This window comes from Ascaphus truei, chromosome 20 (genome assembly GCF_040206685.1).
Source record: "Ascaphus truei isolate aAscTru1 chromosome 20, aAscTru1.hap1, whole genome shotgun sequence".
NCBI classification, from domain to species: Eukaryota; Metazoa; Chordata; class Amphibia; order Anura; family Ascaphidae; genus Ascaphus; species Ascaphus truei.
In genome coordinates, this window is record NC_134502.1 from 15,498,183 (window position 1) to 15,513,906 (window position 15,724).

The following is a 15,724-nucleotide window of genomic DNA, read 5'->3' on the forward strand; positions in this document are numbered from 1 at the left end:
CTTGCTGGTCAGTTACCCAGCTGTTGTCAATAGTCAGTTCCAGCATGTTCCTGGTAGCAGGCACTCTCAGTGGGATTCTTGGCTGGGATGTTATGCTCAGCCTGTGGTGGCTCAGGGCTCCTCCAGATGGTACCCTGGGATAGCTGCGCAACCAGACAACTGTCCCAACAGCAACATATCAGTGTGCAGTGTGAGGATCAGGGTATGGTGGTCAATGGGCGGAGCAGGGTATGGTGGTCAATGTGCAGAGGGACTTGTTTTGTAATTGGAAAGCTGGTGAAGGCTTCAGACATGACCCTAGGACCCCAGCTCTGTCCACCCAGCTCCCAGAGTTCAGATGCCATGCTTATCTTCCAGGCTGGGCTGCATGAGTGTGGGAACCGCTTACAGGTAAGGGGAGGCTAGCACTGCTGCTGATTGCACTGTAATGGTTCCCACCTGGTAGCTGAAGATAACGGGACACAAACTGTGTTGCCATTTTAGTGCTGTTACTGTAATGGAATTTCCAGGTATCCATGTATCTCTTGTATGCTGTAATATACAATGTAATGAAATGACCTGGCAATATACACTGCAAATACGACTAGAGATTCGGTCAAATTGTATTAGAATCCCTTCTGTCAAATATTCCCTGCCAGTGGTCATTAGTCCAGGCTACTAAAATATTTGGTTACCAAGAATTTACCTTTATCCTACCCAGTTCTAATCAAAGCCAATTAAGTGTGTGGAAGGGGGAGTGTTGCATGTGTACACATTTGTTGGACAATTTAATCAGACAGATATTAAAATACTCAGCTTGTCATGTCTCCAACTTGACTTAAAAATGTTCTCTATCATCCATGGTGGAACCCCATAAACATGTCACTGTCATAACTTTACTTTTTCACAAGGAGGGATTGTCCCTTTAAGTAAACCATGTTAGTTTGAAAGTTAAAGGATTTAACTGTAGCAAGAATCATGCTCTATTAAACTGGACCTCCTGAGCATGACCTGCTGTTATAGGAACACGTAATGGTTTCCCCGGTCTCCTATCCTTCTCAAGCTTTCTGTTTTCTGCAGATGACCCCAGACTGGCTGATATACAGAGCAGCACAAACCTCACTTACAGCCCAACCTCTTCCAGGAACTCTCCCATCATCAGGACCAACCCAGCGGTGGTTCCCATCCAGTGCTATTACTCCAGGTGAGTTACCCAGAAGGAGGGGAATCTGCCATATGGTTAATTCACTGTTTGCATCTCAACCCATTGAGTCTTCCTTCCTTGGACTGAGTGTTGGAAGGAAAAGGCTGTAATGATTCACCATGTATCGCTCTTCAGTTTAGAAAATTAAAGCGGCAAAAAAACCAAAACAACAAACATACCCCGATTGCTCATGATCTGATTTTTGAAGATGTGACCATGTTGACTTGTCGTTCGCAATTTATTCTAGGTTTAATGGAAATGTAATTTTTGCAAATGCTGTATTTGCTCTAAAATTGACACTGTTTTTATAGATACAATTGTTTGCCAGATATTTTATTTTATATTCTCTTGTGACCTTACATATTTATCAGATAACCTCGCTGTTACAGGTATTTCAATGGAATTTTGTGCAAAAGACTAATAGTGACAATTTGAGGTGGGGTGTGTTTTTTTTTTTTTTTTTTTTTTTTTTGTCTATAGTGCTGAACTATGTAGCTTTACCTCTTTCTACCTTCTTTGTATGCTGATTTTGCCAGTTTATTTCACTGGCATCGCCAGTAATGATGGCAACTAGTCCCGAATCAGCAGACACGTTATCAAATGGTGATCACTTTCACTTGTATTTATTGGTTTGCATTTTTATCAAATTACCTCAGACAACTCAAATGCTTATTTAAAAATTTAAACCATTAAAATATAACTTAACTTAAAAAATTAAAGCCATGGCAAATGCCTACAGATGTGCACTTGGTATTTGTTAGCTTCTGAAAAGCTGAAGGATTTTGCAATGGGAAGTTCTGATTTTACATCTACTGTATGATTAGCCTCTCTTGGATAGATCTCTCTATCTCGTAGGCACTAAGTCTTTCTCCAAAGAACTTGTAAACTAGTTGTGGTGCCTGACTCACAGGGAGACAAACTACAGTAACTTCCCTGTGGTCACTGGGAGAGCTGACAGTGCCCTGGAAGGTGAACAGTTGTAATCTGTCTTTCCTCTAACCAGGGGTGAGAAAACTTTTTTTTTTTTTTATTCCGAGCCCCCCTTTTTATCCATGAAATTTCTCGGGGGCCCCCCCCTGCCTGATGTAATCAAAATCACATGAAAAAAAAACCTTTTATTAAACGGTTCAATGTAAATGCAAATGTCTAAGGCCGTGCGTGTAGTGCCCACGATGTCGCCCGTCGCCGCTAACGAAAGTTGTATTTCGCTTTGCAGCGGCGTCGCGGGCCACCAGGCCATTGATTGGTTCAGGGGCTGTCACATGAGGCGACAGCCCCTGAAAAATCAAATATTGCCAGCTTCAAAAAAAGTCGTCATCACGCTTACTATAAATGCACACGGCGGCGACAATGCATTTGTTTTCGGGCAATGTCGCGTTGCCGGCACTATAAGCGCAACCTAAATACTTGCATACTTCAACAGCTCGCTCTTAGGCTGCATCCACGCTGCCGCTGAGAGCTGTGACATTACCAACTCTCCAAGCATGAGCACAGGGTGTCCTGCATAATTTTGCAAGCACGAGCGGGGATGTGTTTACACTTTTTATTTCTGTACATTCATAGTATGATTGAGATAGTGGCAGCCTACCCTTTCACTTGCAGAGGATCGCAGCGAAGCAGGTTGCCAGCGGATAAGAGCAGGAACACAGCGCTATTGTAGGGCAGACACCGGAAGGAGGGGCGTTTGACATCACTGCACTGGGGTGTGCTTCTCCCCCGTACCTCAGAATCACGTGGCCGCCACCTGCACTATTTTGTTTGGCCACCCGTGCGCACACCACTTTTTTTTTTTTTTTTTTTGCCTGCACACCCAGGTTTTGCTGCACGCACCCCGCCTAAATAATCTTGTGTCCGGGTCGCGCCCCCCACCACCCCCCCTCAGTTTGTGCACCGCTGCATTCAATCACAACACGCACAACCAACACACTCAATCACAACCAACACAGCACACACTCATTCACAACAGTCACATTGTCAACACACAACCAACATTCACATAATCACAACACCCACACAGACACAACACACACTCAATCAGAACCAACACAGACACCCTGCAGTCTCTCTCTCTATATCACTCTCTATATCTGCAAGACAGAGCAGCGAAGCAGCCTCAGCACGGAGCTTTTGGCCACCTGTGCACAGCTCTGCCCGCACCCCCCCTAAATCATGCGCCCCCCAGTTTGCGCAAAAAAGCTTCCAAAACATTGGCTTACACTCTGCAGACATGGCAACGTGAGCAGCAAGGCCATCAAACCGACATGAGTTCCTTTCAGCTCCACTGTATTGGTTGAAGAGGCTGTCCTTCTCCTTGCACTTGATGAATGGTATGTTGGGTCAAAGCTGTTTAGGGATAGTGTTTAATATTGTCTGTCACTTTTTGGTGATGTATTCTACATCAAATCCTCTGACACTGGAAACCACGTGCCCATGACCATCTTTGTAGACAGCTGTGTGGTCACGTTGTCTCGACATCAACTCCAATCTTCACTGAGATTATTGCTCTGAATGGGTAAGGTCTAGTGTGCCTTGTCTAATCCTATAGTATTTGTTTCAGTTGCACTAGAAAATGGGAATATTTTTTTTTTTTTTGTCCACAGGTGCTTGGTCGAGGAAAACAGGAGGATTCCTCCTCTGCCTTCAGATCCCTGAGACCCCAACTGGATAAGCTTCAGTTCATGATTGATGCCTTCAGGTTTACTGGGACAGATTACTACATGGTGAGAATTCTCAATGGGTTTCCTGTCAGCTGTAGTTATCTGGGAAATATCTCAATCTAATTGTAACCCCTATACAGTCTTGGATTTACATGACCTGTAATCTGAGAGCTGCTGCAGCTACCCAGGCAGCAGATGCCATGAACAAGGCATGTTCGTTTAACAAACCCAGCAACGTGTGTGTGTGTCGCCATATAAAATACACCAACATGAGACTGAGGTGGGACCAAACCTTGCAGTACACTAGGGTCAAAAGGGACTTTTTTTCCCCCCCCTCCTTTACAATGTACCCATTTTTATGTATACATTTGTCACAAGAAAATAATTTCATAATAATCACACCACAGATGCCCAGTGCTACAGTCCCATAAAACTTAAATAGTTATTATAAATGTATGCATGCCTTTATATAGCGCTATTAATTTGCTGGTGTGAAACACTATGTACATGTGCCTTAAACATACAATTCTTAAGACTGCAGTCCATACAAATGAGAAAGGATTGTAAATCTTAACGCAAAACCACTTTCTAAAAATAAAATAAACGTCTGGCCTCTAAAAACGACATCATTGCTATTAAAATAGTTCCTTAAAGATAGTTCTGCGATTAAACAAAAATTGGTAATTTTTAGAAATTATATTAACAATCTCTGCTATTTCACTCCCCATCCCTCCTCCCTATTGTTCATAAACCAATTTTTATTTGTTTCTGGAATTGAATGATCGACACAAGTCATTAAGTGCAATGTCTCAAACAGGCAGGGCCTTTGCAGGGAAATCTTTCCAATAGGCGAAATCAATGCACCACTTAGCTGACCACTTTCAAGAGGTGGTCAAGTAGACTAGCATCAGAACACTGGCATTCAGACCCTGAATCATTATTGATAGTCTTAATCTGGCTATCAGTAGCACCACTCTGCAGATTTGAGACTTTGCATTTGCTTACAGCATGTCGGATGTTTAGGATATACGTATAATTGTCGAATGTTTTGTAAGCAATCTAAATCAGGCCTGCATGAGGCAAGGAGTTACTCCTGCACTTAACATTTCTGTAGAACTCTAAAATATCTTGTCCATAAGTACGAATAAAACATATCAAAAAATGGTCAGCTAGGTGGCACTGTTGCATTAAGTACAGTATGTCTGTGAACTTCAGTAATTATAGCCCAGAAAGACTGCACAGCAACTATAAGGAGACAGCCTCCTAGTAAACCAAATTGATACTTCTGTTTAAACTCCAGGTATTCAAACAAACATGGGCATTGAACACAAATAAGGCACGGATTTAAACAAAATGCTATACACAAATACATTTATTTTTTATTTACTACACACACTGGTAATTTGGTTCGGTGACTAAGGGCCTCATGCAGAGAGCATAGAATTTTAAAATTGGCGAATTTCATAAAAAGTAGCTTTTTTGGAGAGTTTTATTCTCCATATGCAGAAAAGTGCGAATTCTGCTATGTTTAACATGGATGCGTGTGGCGAGTTTAAATTGGCGAGATGCGCGCTTCAGAAACGTGTAAAAACAAATTCGCGCCTTTTTTTTCCCCTTTACTATAGGCGGCGAGCGCCATCTTGCCATCTTTTCCTGGCGCGGCAAAAATGCGAGAATCGCGCCATTTTCTTGGCGCGAACAGCCGCTACATGCCGTTCGCACCTCTCTGCATTCGGAGAGTTTTAAAAATGGCGAGATGGAGGTTCTTGCCAGCCGCGAGGCGAGTTTTAGCAATAGAAAAAACAAAATGGCGCGTTTTTCGTAACTCGCCATTTTCTGCCGGTTTCTGTGCGAAATTGTACAAAAAATGGCGAATTTCGAAATAACGATGCTCTCTGCATGAGGCCCTAAGTTAGCAGACGGACTTGTGTATAGATGCAAACTGGTCTGCGGTGCGCCTATGTAAAGGGGATTCTTTGGTGTACCACTCTCGGTACACATCTTTTGTCTTTTTAGATGCAAACTGTGGCAAGTCTTCAAGAAAGTGTTAAAAAAAAAAAAACTAAGTGTTAAGTGCCATAAAAAATAAGTTCGTTTACATTCTAAATGCCAACTACAAATTTGAAATTACTTAATATATATTTAAAACGGTGAAACCTCAACTGTCAGAATTTAAACAGCAACATAACTAAAGTGAAAAAAAACTTTGTTAACGAAGTGCTATCCCTCCTAAATGTGCAAACACACAAAATCTTTAAATATTCAACTTCAAGTGCCCCAAACCTAAGCTATCCAAAAAACATTGAAATGTGACAATACAACACGTGAAACTGTGAAATGTTCAACTCCCTACACACCAACTGCCTAACAAAAGTCCCGAAAAGCTCCAGTTAATTTTTCTCTTGGAAATTAAGTGTTATGAGTTTCATAATTGTTGATCTCTAAGTCCACAGTGAATGACGTCCTGTGCCCAGACTTTATGCAGCAAGCCGATGGGTGTTTCTTCAGTTTGTGACTGTTTTAAAAACCGCTTTGCTTCTCCTAAACTGGTGCACTCTCTCTTGTTTTTAAGGTAATCCTCTTGAGAAACACAAGACCTTTGCAGTCTGTTCTCTGGATTAAACAAAACAGGATACAACTGTCTTGATACTTCCACAGACTTTTTCTGAGGGCTGGTTCCAGAGGGAGACATTGTTAGGTCATGCACAGGAAACTCCACTTGCAGGATTTCATTCCCTGTTTGGTCTATGTCACTACAATGGTAATTCAGTGTATAAATCTGAGGAATTTTATATCGCTCCTTTGGTCACCTGTTGGCCATTGTGGTGCCACCTGGTAGTTGTAGGCTGGTTGCTGGTATCCCATTGGAATTTGCTGGATATAACAGGGGGTGAGCTTGGGTATGGACATGCCTGCACATACTGAGCGACCGGGCTAATCATAGGAGGGTGCTGGATATACGGGTCCGCATTCTGATTGCTCCACACATTGTGGAACTGAGGTGCCGATTTGTTAAGGACCACTGGTCTGGGCTGCACATACATTTTGCTGCTTCCTGATTGCCGGGCCCAGTTTTAATTTATTTTCATGAAAATGTATCTGCGATTCAACAATCTTCTGTACGTCGTCATAAAAAGAAACAAATAAATACCCTTTAGACACCAGTTCTATCAGGTATTATTTTTACTTCCTTTACGCTTCCAAATCTTGCAAAGTAATCACGGATTTCGATTTCATCCATCCTTTTGTCTATTCTGCCTACGAACACAGTGTTGGGCATGATTTTTTCCTCAGGTAGTACATAACCCTGGCTGTTTGCCACAGACTGGGTCTCATATCCCGGGACTGGTGCACTGTGTGCCTCTGGGACTTCAGACATTGTTACTGCTACAGGAAACGACTTCCGTGCAAAAAATAATACAAAAACCTCAAAGGAGGGGAAAATAAAAGATTAAAAACAACTTAAAATCAAAACACCCCTACCCTGCCCCTGATGGTGAATATTTTTTCAAAAGGGACCTTTTAAAGGGACATCTGAATCATTGTGGAAGAAAAGGGTTGAAAGCTTTGAAGTTTAGTGATTTCTGTCAACTGGCCCTTATTTGTTACACCTCACAGCTGGTCACCACTGGAAAGCCCCATTAATATCTGTATCTGCTGTGAAACCGGGATCTGTGGAACACTTGGTGGACAGAGTAGGAGGCTCCATACAGGATCCAGAGGGATGGGGAAGAGAGAAGCCATACCAGGTAAACATTGTTTTGAGATATAAAGGCACACACTTTCTATTGAATCACTGGGTCTGTGATGGTGTTGGGGATCCCTAAATTGTGACCTGTTCATCGTTTTGTGTTCCCAAGTGATATTAGTGGTCCATTGTGAGTTTCTTTTCACTTGTTGAGACCTCAATGTGAAGGGAATATTCCCAATCCAAAGGCAGCCTCCCAATCCTCAACTGTAATCCATTCTCCTACATTCTGACATACCCCTTAATTCCCATATTGTACTATACTTCCTTGTGCCTTTCTAAATGATGGGGAACCCCCTTTGAAGATCCCTACTTTATGCAATAGTGCAGCTGCAGATTATAGCCTCACTTGGGAGGGAAGACCTTGTATACCTTGGGCCTTAAACTTGAAACTGGTTGGAAACTATAAATAAGAATGGTAATATGCTTTAGGGAGATTCCTTAAGGGTTTTTTTTTTTTTTTTTTTTTAAGGGAGGACACATTTTAGGTGTTATAGGGTTGGGGGGAGGGGGGGCAGAAGAAAGAGAAACAGGACTCTGAAATATTGTATCATTAAATGGTTAAAGGGGTGCTTTGCAAACTAAAGGGGGGCATCTTTGTTTAGACACATGATCAATGCATTTCTACTTAAATTTAGTGAGAACAACCGTAAAACAATTGATTGTATTTCTGTAGGATCTGTTAAGCATTTTACTTCTAGTCTGTGGATTGGGTTTTTAAACCAATACTGGCTTAAATATAGCTAGTACCAAAATCTCATCCTCCTTTCTTTCTGCAGGTCCAAACTCTGAGGCGAACATGGCTTGGCTACAATTGGTCCCCTCTTTGTGATCGGTCCTGAGAGCAACAAAGCACTTGCAGTAAATTGGGCGTCCCAGCCTTTGGTTGAGCTTTGGGTGTTGGTGGCAGTAGGTTGCTTAACTCTTGTTGAAATTTCTGTCTGGATAGCTGTGACTGTGCAGCGTTTCTGCAAGAAACCATCTTTTATTCATGCAAAACATGTTATATCAGTGGCGCTGGGCCCTAAGTGACAACAAATAAAGGATCACCAATAAAAGGATATATAGCAGCCTGATGGAGTTAGATGTCCACTAGAGCCCTCCTCGTGTTGGCGGTCAGATCATGCAGACAAAAGAGATTAAAAAACAAACATAGTGTGATACAATACAACATAAACACAAATAACAGTGGTGTTATTTGTGTTTATGTTGTACTGTATCACACTGTTTGTTTTTTAATCTCTTTTGTCTGCATGATCTGACCGCCAACACGAGGAGGGCTCTAGTTGACATCTACCTCCATCAGGCTGCTATATATCCTTTTATTGGTGATCCTTTATTTTTTGTCACTTGGGGCCCAGTGCCACTGATATAACATGTTTTGCATCTGTCTCTTCTGACCGTGGGTGTCAGAGTTATATCCCAGGCTGCGGGCCATTACCAGGTTATTTTATTAGTGCTACCTTTTTCGTTTGTTCATCTTTTATTCATGCTACACTGAAATAAAGAATTAACATAATATAGTCTAGTTCTCCAATGTCTACCCTGATGCTAAGAGGCTGGGCTGGAATTTTTGGTATCTACAATATGTAAATGAGAGGCTTTTTCAGTGTCTGCTTCCCTTACATACATACATAAATATAGCATGCAATTCAGTATGCTAAATTCTGCATATGTGATAACAATTTGCAGACAGTCCCTGCCCCATAGAGCTTACAATCTTTTTTTTTTTTTTTTTTTTTTTTTTTTTTTTTGCCTGAGGCATGGAGATAAATTGACTTGCCCAACGTCACAAGGAGCAGACACTGGGAATTGAACCAGGTTCCCTTGCTTTAAACTCGGGGCTAGAGTCTGTGTCTTTACTCACTGAGCCCCTCCTTCCCCAGTATACTTCCATGGAATTCTGTGGCAGTGATGGTATAAAATATCCCACCAAAAGGAAAGATTAAGCTTCATCTGCAACCTTTATACTTTTGGTAATTTTGTAGATTACTTATTGAGGAACAATACAATGAGGTCTCCATACAAGGACTGAAGTATTAAGAGGTACTTTCATTTTATTAGAACATTGAGTAAACTGCCCAAAAAAACACCCTGTTCTGAACATTGCTGTTGGTCCATATACCAAACTTGTTGTATAAGGGAGTAAACCCAAAATATCCGGTGCTCGCAATATCCACAACAGGACTGGTATTAATGGTGAGTAAAGAGTCTCTGATACATGTATAACAGAAAGTGAACAGCTACTGAGCAGGCTTAAAGATCCTGTGTGAAGGAGAACCACAGCCAGGCTCTGGCAGATAACGGTATGTAGTGCAACCTGGGTGGGGGGCTAGTGCACAGGGGAAATCCGAGACAGGAAAAGAGGCAACCAAAGGGCCACCCCTCTCGTGTGCTCACACTGGAAAAGCCTGCTGCCCTTACCCGACCCGGTCTCTTCAATGCCTGTGCCTGGCTGGTCTCATCTCCTCGGGTGTCGCGCTGGCGTGTGACGTCATCCCCGAGGGCCGGCAGCTATGCTGCGGATGGTAGTAGAGAGCGCCCTGGGTCTCAGCGATCCTGGATCTCTTCGAGCGGGCGTAGTGAATAATATCTATGTGCTCATCAGGAGGGGAATCATGAAGGTCAGCTCCCAGCTCTGCTTCGTAGCTTGCGTGCTCCACACCGGTAGTTGCAGTAACATGAATTGTAGTTGGTGGGTGGTCACAGCAACAGGAACTCAGCCGGATACATGAATGAATAAAAACAGCTTTATTGCACTATAGTGCTGCGCATCACAAAACGGAGAACACCTCTGACGCGTTTCGTTCCGTGAAGGAACTTTATCAAAGAGTACAAAGATCTCTCACACTGAAGTGTTATATACATAGTCCCTTGTCCTGATAGGTCAATATATAATTGCATGCAGATGATAACAATTAGCAATCAGTACCTATCATTACTGGGAGGGTCATGTGGACACTGCAGTGTATGAAATAGAACAAACATCAATACCAAATGGTAACATGTAAACATTACAAATTTAAACATATCATTTAAAATCAAGATCTGTGAATAGCAGCATATGTGATACCAAATAGTATCATCCCTTGAATTTTATTGTGAAAACACAAGGATAGAACATATATATGGGGATATAGTCCAATGGACAAATGTCAAGAAGAATTAATGAAGCATATTAAACCTAATTCATAGATAGATTTATAATGACTAATGTGCGTAGAGCAACAAATGATGCATATTGATAATGTATATCACAATTCATACCTTAGTATACAATGAGTATTGTGCATAGAACTTGTATTTCATGCCTGCAGATAATACAAATAATGCATAGTTAAATCTAGAAAAGTGAAAGGGTGATGCGTCCCTAATGAACAGAAATTAACCCCTTGGGGTATATGTTAGGTGCATTAGTATACACACTCCCAAGACTCTCCACTTTATCAACCCTGTAGGAAGTGTTTCAACTCCCATTCAACATTGATCCCATGGGGATGGAGAGTGTTGAGAGTGTGTATCCAATACATCTCCCTTTGGTTTAATGTATTTTCCCTGTTTCCACCTCTGGGATGGCATGGTACATGTTCTATAGCTTTAAAAGAAAAATTATTAATACTACCTACAGGGCATGAAGAGAAATGTCTGGGCACAGGATGATTAACATCTCTCTTTTTGATTAACCTGACGTGTTCCGCAATTCTGGTTTTCAAAGGTCTTATAGTGCGGCCCACGTACAGTAGACCGCAAGCACAGTTCAAAACATAAACATGGGAAATATTGCAATTTAGAAATGATCTAAGATAATATTTTTGACGATCATTGTTATATAAAATAAACTTAGTTTGAACCGCGTACCTGCACATTGAGCATTTGCCACAATGAAAAAATCCCTTTGGGATGCTATTGACTTTGGAAACATTTGATCCAGAGTTGAACATACTCGGAGATAAGTGAGCAGCTAGTGTTTTTGCCTTACGATATGTAAATTTGGGGCCACCCTTCACTATATCTCGAATATCTTTGTCAAGGGACAATGTGTGCCAGTGTTTGGCAATAATATTGCAAATCTGTTGTGACTGTGAATTGAATGTGCTAATGAACATGGGACTGTTAGTGGTAGTTGAAATTATAGATCGATCTCGCAACTTCTTAGATTGATAGTCCTTTGACTTTTTGCGAATAAGAGTACTTCTGTCCATGGCATCCGCTTTATTGAATGCAGATGTGATGTCATGGACAGAGTAACCCCATTCCAGGAATCTGTCGGACATTTCTTTAGCTCTTTGAATAAAGACATCATTGTCCGAACAGATTCTCTTAAGCCTGACAAATTGTGCTCCTGGAATATTTTTGATCAAGGAGCGTGGATGGCAACTATGTGCATTTAGAACTGTGTTCCTAGAGTTGTCCTTTCTATAAATATCTGTTTGTATGTTCATGTCGTTGCCAACATACAGGAGCAAGTCAAGAAAATGAATATTATTAATATTATGTTGATAGGTGAATTTAAGATTATAATTATTAGTGCTAATGTGTTCAATGAAAGAAAAAAGTGAAACTTCATCACCCTTCCAAATAAATATCAAATCATCAATGTATCTTCCAAAGTAAACAATATTGTGACGAAATGGATTGTGACTATGATAAATAAATTGTGATTCCCAAAGACCCATAAATAAGTTCGCATATGACGGTGCAAAACTCGTGCCCATAGCGGTGCCCAGTGTTTGTAAATAAAAACGCTTATCAAATAAAAAATAATTGTGAGTGAGTAAAAATGATATAGATTCTAATAGGAAAGTGCAATGTGATAAAGATAAAGTGGATAAATCAAGGAAGTGTTTAATGGCAGCAAGGCCATGATGGTGTTCAATAATGGAGTACAGGGAGGTCACGTCCATGGTGACCCACCTGTACTCCTTGTGCCAAGTGAACTCCTGTATGCTGGCAACGAAATCAGTGGTGTCTCTTATGTATGAAGTTAATTGTGATACCAGTGGTTGCAAAAACCTGTCCACATACCGCGATAATCCATCTCCCAAAGATCCAATACTCGCTATGATTGGACGACGAGGAGGGTTGACCAGCGATTTATGGATCTTTGGGAGATGGTGAAATATCGGAATCACGGGATGTGAAAGTATCAGTATCAACATGAATTGTTGGAGCTACTGGACATGGGAAAAATTTTGAATGTGATCAACAAAAAGGAGTTTGATTTTCTTTCCTGTCCACATCCCGTGATTCCGATATTTCACCATCTCCCAAAGATCCATAAATCGCTGGTCAACCCTCCTCGTCGTCCAATCATAGCGAGTATTGGATCTTTGGGAGATGGATTATCGCGGTATGTGGACAGGTTTTTGCAACCACTGGTATCACAATTACCTTCATACATAAGAGACACCACTGATTTCGTTGCCAGCATACAGGAGTTCACTTGGCACAAGGAGTACAGGTGGGTCACCATGGACGTGACCTCCCTGTACTCCATTATTGAACACCATCACGGCCTTGCTGCCATTAAACACTTCCTTGATTTATCCACTTTATCTTTATCACATTGCACTTTCCTATTAGAATCTATATCATTTTTACTCACTCACAATTATTTTTTATTTGATAAGCGTTTTTATTTACAAACACTGGGCACGAGTTTTGCACCGTCATATGCGAACTTATTTATGGGTCTTTGGGAATCACAATTTATTTATCATAGTCACAATCCATTTCGTCACAATATTGTTTACTTTGGAAGATACATTGATGATTTGATATTTATTTGGAAGGGTGATGAAGTTTCACTTTTTTCTTTCATTGAACACATTAGCACTAATAATTATAATCTTAAATTCACCTATCAACATAATATTAATAATATTCATTTTCTTGACTTGCTCCTGTATGTTGGCAACGACATGAACATACAAACAGATATTTATAGAAAGGACAACTCTAGGAACACACTTCTAAATGCACATAGTTGCCATCCACGCTCCTTGATCAAAAATATTCCAGGAGCACAATTTGTCAGGCTTAAGAGAATCTGTTCGGACAATGATGTCTTTATTCAAAGAGCTAAAGAAATGTCCGACAGATTCCTGGAAAGGGGTTACTCTGTCCATGACATCACATCTGCATTCAATAAAGCGGATGCCATGGACAGAAGTACTCTTATTCGCAAAAAGTCAAAGGACTATCAATCTAAGAAGTTGCGAGATCGATCTATAATTTCAACTACCACTAACAGTCCCATGTTCATTAGCACATTCAATTCACAGTCACAACAGATTTGCAATATTATTGCCAAACACTGGCACACATTGTCCCTTGACAAAGATATTCGAGATATAGTGAAGGGTGGCCCCAAATTTACATATCGTAAGGCAAAAACACTAGCTGCTCACTTATCTCCGAGTATGTTCAACTCTGGATCAAATGTTTCCAAAGTCAATAGCATCCCAAAGGGATTTTTTCATTGTGGCAAATGCTCAATGTGCAGGTACGCGGTTCAAACTAAGTTTATTTTATATAACAATGATCGTCAAAAATATTATCTTAGATCATTTCTAAATTGCAATATTTCCCATGTTGTCTATGTTTTGAACTGTGCTTGCGGTCTACTGTACGTGGGCCGCACTATAAGACCTTTGAAAAACAGAATTGCGGAACACGTCAGGTTAATCAAAAAGAGAGATGTTAATCATCCTGTGCCCAGACATTTCTCTTCATGCCCTGTAGGTAGTATTAATAATTTTTCTTTTAAAGCTATAGAACATGTACCATGCCATCCCAGAGGTGGAAACAGGGAAAATACATTAAACCAAAGGGAGATGTATTGGATACACACTCTCAACACTCTCCATCCCCATGGGATCAATGTTGAATGGGAGTTGAAACACTTCCTACAGGGTTGATAAAGTGGAGAGTCTTGGGAGTGTGTATACTAATGCACCTCACATATACCCCAAGGGGTTAATTTCTGTTCATTAGGGACGCATCACCCTTTCACTTTTCTAGATTTAACTATGCATTATTTGTATTATCTGCAGGCATGAAATACAAGTTCTATGCACAATACTCATTGTATACTAAGGTATGAATTGTGATATACATTATCAATATGCATCATTTGTTGCTCTACGCACATTAGTCATTATAAATCTATCTATGAATTAGGTTTAATATGCTTCATTAATTCTTCTTGACATTTGTCCATTGGACTATATCCCCATATATATGTTCTATCCTTGTGTTTTCACAATAAAATTCAAGGGATGATACTATTTGGTATCACATATGCTGCTATTCACAGATCTTGATTTTAAATGATATGTTTAAATTTGTAATGTTTACATGTTACCATTTGGTATTGATGTTTGTTCTATTTCATACACTGCAGTGTCCACATGACCCTCCCAGTAATGATAGGTACTGATTGCTAATTGTTATCATCTGCATGCAATTATATATTGACCTATCAGGACAAGGGACTATGTATATAACACTTCAGTGTGAGAGATCTTTGTACTCTTTGATAAAGTTCCTTCACGGAACGAAACGCGTCAGAGGTGTTCTCCGTTTTGTGATGCGCAGCACTATAGTGCAATAAAGCTGTTTTTATTCATTCATGTATCCGGCTGAGTTCCTGTTGCTGTGACCACCCACCAACTACAATTCATATACCAAACTTAACTAGGGTTTCTGTCGGGAAGAACTTATGGAAAAACAAGCTATGGTATGTCTCCTGGGATTTTGGTGGAGTCGGTATACAATATGACAGGCATGTACACTTCTTAAACATGCCACAGGTTGGTTCACTTTGCCCCAAGAAGAGATTGACCATTTTAAAATGAGTGCATGAATAGCTGAAGTATGTTCAATGCAAATGCCCTGTCACTCAAATATGGTGAATTAATGGCAGTGGTAACGTTGTCAAATATTAGATGGCACTCTTCTAAAGGAGGCAGTAACAATCAGTGATTAACTCAGGAGAAATGGGAACTATATTCATGGAACCTTTCTCAATATCCAAACAAAAACCAAAAATATTGCACGCCCAGATATTATGTGCAAATAGAGACGGAGGAAAACACTTCTAAGGAGAGGGGGGGGGGGGGAAATGTTATACAC

The 15,724-nt window shown here is 40.7% G+C and overlaps 2 pseudogenes; one reads left to right on the forward strand and one right to left on the reverse strand.

The window, feature by feature from the left end:
* The first annotated feature begins 230 nt into the window (after positions 1-230).
* On the forward strand, positions 231-8,335 carry LOC142470934 (zona pellucida sperm-binding protein 3-like; annotated as a pseudogene).
* LOC142471363 (deleted in azoospermia-like-A pseudogene) lies at positions 6,345-7,147 on the reverse strand (annotated as a pseudogene).
* Positions 8,336-15,724: the final 7,389 nt, after the last annotated feature.